This window comes from Primulina huaijiensis, chromosome 6, assembly GCF_012295235.1.
Source record: "Primulina huaijiensis isolate GDHJ02 chromosome 6, ASM1229523v2, whole genome shotgun sequence".
NCBI lineage: Eukaryota > Viridiplantae > Streptophyta > Magnoliopsida > Lamiales > Gesneriaceae > Primulina > Primulina huaijiensis.
The window spans coordinates 9,705,664-9,710,814 of NC_133311.1; positions in this window are offsets into that span (position 1 = coordinate 9,705,664).

The window sequence follows — 5,151 nt, forward strand, 5'->3', positions numbered from 1 at the left end:
TATATATGCTATTTGTACCATTAAAATAATCTCACCATCTCTTTTACTCAAAACTCAGTAACTGCTGTAAAAGTCAATAAATCGAAAACGCCAAACCAAACTTAAAACTAGCATTTTCAAAAACAATCTGAATGTCATAAATCCTCTAAAAAACTACTCATGCGCATAAAAGTCATGAAAATATTTAAACTACTGTAAAAGCATTAACTGTGAGGAAAATTACTAACAAGGTCCTTAGGTTAATGCAGTATCAGCCCAGCCGGTTCAATCAACGATTCCTCCTATCTCAACAGAAATATCCTCACCTGCTTAATTCACACCCAGTGAGTCTAATGACTCATCAAGTCTTAACCGTATTAACAAGTAATACGTATATATCCACATGCAACCGTGAAAAATATTTTTAATAAAATAGCTTTAACATGAACATGAATAAACTTCAACCTTTTCTTCCATCATATATTTTTCCTTTCATCATATACATATACATTTCTTTTGAGATGAAATCAGTTAATTAATTGTGACCATCCTTTCATTCTTCGGTCGATTGATAAATCTCAGCCGTAACTATGGTACCAGGCGACGAGGATACAATAACCAATTTTCCGTGTTGTGCCTTGGCCTATAGTTGGCGGGGATACCAGCAACCACTTTTTCGTTACTGGGCCGTGACCTATGAAAATTCGGAGATGGGTTCCCTCGGGGCTTTTTTCCGTAAACGGGTTCCACTGAGGCTTTGTCCCTCACGAATCCCTATTTTCTTATCGTCACAATCAAACCACTTTATTCAAAACATTTTCACCATTTTCATCATTTTATAAAAATACATGCATAAATATCATTTTCTTTTAAACCAAGCATGCAACACGTTTTTTAGCATTTAACATTTTCCATCATAAAATTCCGTAACCTTTTAAAATAAACATTTTAACATTCATTATAGTATTCAAGACATTGTCATGACTCGTAACATTTTTCAGGTGTAAAATGACTGTTTTGCCCCTAAAAACTTAATTTTCCCATTTTGCCATTGGACCATAAAACTTCGACCCGAATCCATCCAAATTTACTACTACATCTTAAAACACACTCATAAACATTTCTTAGACATAAACTTAAGCCCCTGGACTAAATTTCGTAATTCGTTTGAAAAATTGAGCCGAAGTCCTGGTTTTAACCCGAATCAACTCGAACTTTAACCATCATTTAACCATAGCTAAAACACCTAATCAACCTCTTTCCAACCCAATTCAAGCCGTTTAGAACCCTCAAGTCATTCCTAGAACCTTATTGACCATCCACGAGTTCCTTCAATCCTAGCCCCAAACCGACGAGATCAGACCCTAATAAACCATCCTAGGACCTTGACCGAACCTCTTAGGACCCTTCTAGACCAGCCTAATGAGCCATGCACGTCCTCGTTCATGGTGCGATCCAAACACTCACGCGCAAGGCTAGGTTGAGCCCTAGCCGTGCGCTTACCCATCCTCGCCCATCCAGCCGTGCGTGGAACACCATGGCTCATGGCTAGAACCCTCACGAGCCCAGGCCCCCACCGACCCCCTCCTTTATTTTCCAAAATCGCCGTGCCCTAACTCCTTTGAGCGAAACCTGATCGCACTCTTCCTTCCCTCCTCCTTTCCAAACCTGAACCGTGCATATAACGGTCCTTAAAACCTCTGTAAATTGATCCCCTAACCTCCGGAACCTGGCAGCCCCTTAAAGACATCAAGAACAATGAGTTTCATGGCAAGAAAACCAAGTTTTGACATGTACATGCCATAAAAACGAAAATAATATCATAGCCTCAGATTTTTCATAAAAATATATATTCACACATATTATGACATGAATGATGGTAAAAGAAGGAATAAGGCGTGTCTTTGAGTGATTCATGCACGAATATTTGATCCTAGATGCGAAGGAACGTTGCTGGAGAGACGGGGAAGACCTAGCTGCGTTTTTGTCCTTCAAAGTCGACGTGAATTGGCTTGGGATGTGTAGGTGTGTGCGTGTGGCTGATAGGAATAAAACCTAGGTTTTCTTTTGTGTTATGCGTGAGTTTGTGTAGGATTTAGGGCTTGAAAATTTAAGGTTTAGGATAAAAATACTTGGGTAGACAACTAGGCCCAATAACATTAGTATAGTAGGCCCATTAGAATGTAGGAAAAATATCTCTTCCAAGAAAGTTTTCGAAAATATCGACTGAGTTTTCAAAAAGTCCTTATTTTAGTCAAAACTCGATTACTTGTTTAAAAAACGACTCAACACGTAAAAGTATCTCAAAAGACCCCATTTTCAAAATTTACACATTAAGTGTATCATATATTAAATAATTAAAAATAAATATTTTATAAAAATATTTTTCTTTTACAGTCCACGGTCTCCGTTCTTTGGTCGTGTCTCGAATAACCCTTGAAAACCCTGATTTATGCATTCTAATAGAAAAAACTACTTTAAACATGTAAAAATGCCTATCATATTTAATTAATACAATTAAATTAATTTAATTAGGCATTTTCTATTTTTCTTAGATTTGCATGCAGTTGGATTACGTCATCGCATCTTGCACCTTACATTTCCTCGCTCCCTTAAATGAAATTTCGTCCTCGAAATTTAGACTTACTGAATAACTCCGGGTTGCGACTCCTCATGTCTGTCTCAGTTTCCCAAGTATCTTCCTCCTCCGAATGATTTAGCTACTTAACTTTGACCCTTTGAATAACCTTATTAGAACTAACTGATCAAATATTCGATCTATACAGCTTGCCTAACTGAAGAGTATCGCGCATATTATCTAAGGCAACCGAACCCAGCTGAACTGAACTTTCGAAGAAAACCAACTGATCAGTTGAACTTAATTGAATTCTCGAAGACAGCTGACTGATCAGTTGGAAACCGATCAGTTGATATATTCAGCCTTATGCTTCTTTCAACTAAACATGTCTCGGGAAAGAACATTCAACCGACAAAGAGACATAGCAGATTGCAACTAAATACGAAACGCCGCACTTCAATCAATACAGCTTAGAACAACGCATTTCTGCTAAAGCAATTAAGACGCCGCATTACAATAAACGAAGCAAACAACGCCCAAGGAATGATGAAGTGGCAATCAACGGATAAAAAGATTCAAATATATCTCAAGTTACCGTTGGAAGAGAAGATTATAAATATGACAGAAGATCAGCTGAAAAAGCAACGCGCACAAACTCTCTATTCAAAGCTTGCTGTTACTCTGTCAAAATTTCAGCTCACACTCACTTGATTTATTCGTAGCAGTCAAGGCTACAATTTGAGCTCACTAGCACTTTATAATAATCGTTAAATTCGATAGTGCTAAGATCAGTTACGCACTGAGAACATTCTGTAATACTAAGAGTTTCAGTTTTTGGTAGTGATAAGTCCAAACTGAAGTGGGTCAGTACAAATCTTGTATTCGATCAAAGTCTTTTAGTGGAAATCCTATCCTTGAGATAGAAGGGGTGACGTAGGAGTAATTGAAATCTCCGAACATCCAGAAACAATCCTTGTGTCTTTTATTTCAGTTTTGTATTCTATCTTTCAGTCAGTTAATTTCCGCAACTACTTTAGTTTAACTGATTGTCATTGACCAACAAGATTCCGAGAATCAGTTTCTCACCAAACTGAACTCAAAACTCGAAAAGATCAGTTTTAATTGTGAGTGTGTATTCAACCCCCCCTTCTAAACACTCTTGTTTCGTTAATCGATCCTATCAAGTGGTATCAGAGCGGTTGAATCTTGTTCTTGAATACTTTTGATCTGTAAACTTGCTAGCATGACTTCATTCAACAAAATTCCTATGTTCTCCAGAGAAAAATTTGATGATTGGAAAATCAGAATGCAGGCTCATTTAGCTGCACAAGATGATGACATGTGGTATGTCATAACTGATGGACCCATGAAGATTCTGAAAACAAATACAGCAGTTGCCATAACAGAAGGGGCACCACAAAGAGTAGAACATCCTAGAGATGAATGGACAACTGAAGATAAAAGAAAAGCAAATCTTGATAATGTGGCTAAAGACATTCTGTACAAAACGCTGGACAAAGTAACCTTCAGCAAAATAAAGATGTGTAAGACAACCAAAGAAATTTGGGAAAAGATGATCCAGCTGTGTGAAGGAAATGATCAAACCAAAGAAAATAAAATTTCTGTTGCTGTTCAAAAGTTTGATAACATCAAAATGAAAGCAGGAGAATCAATGCACGAGTATGATGAAAGAGTAATCAGTATCATCAATGAGTTAAATGCACTTGGAAAAGTGTATACCAACAAAGAGATTGCACTAAAGGTAATGAGAGGTCTTCCCAAAGAATGGGATGTCAAGACCATGGCAATGAGGGAGTCCAAAGATCTGAACCAGATTGAACTTCATGATCTGTTTGCTAATTTAAAGGCTTATGAATTTGAGCTGCAGACCAGAGAAGGAGAACCATCTACCCCTGCAGCCACAACTGCTCTAGCTGCTGTCAGAACAGAACCAATCAGTTCAGTAAAGAAATCTGTTGATCAGTTGAGCAGTGATGCTATGTTATTGTTCATCAAAAAATTTGGAAGGTTCATGAAAAAGAATCAAGGAAACTTCCAGAAGCCATAACAAAGAAACAGTTCCAAAGATGAATCAAATGCCTGCTACAACTGCGGCAAATCAGGTCACTTTATGGCTGATTGTTCTAAACCCAAGAAGGACAGTCAAGGCTCAACTGATAGAAGAACGAAATCATATGAGCACAAAAAAAACCCAAGGAAGATAAAAAGTCCTTCAGAAAGAAACATGAGGTACTCTTAACTGAAGAAAACAAATCTAAATGAGCAGAAACTGACAGTGAGGAGTCAGAACCAGAAAGCTCATGCAGCTCTAGTGATGATGAAGAAGTCAAGTGCTTAATGGCTAATGATGCAGAAGAAGAATCATCTAGCCAACAGGTATTTGATTTCAGCTCAACTGATTTCACACGAGAAGAACTCATTCTAACACTGCATGACATGGTAAATGAGTATCAAAAGCTTGCATCATCATTTGAAAAAATCAAAGCAAGGCAAACTGATCCCACAGACAATAAAACCAAAACTGATGAATCAATTGATGGGTTGAGTCTAAAAAGGGAAATTGCTGAGTTCAA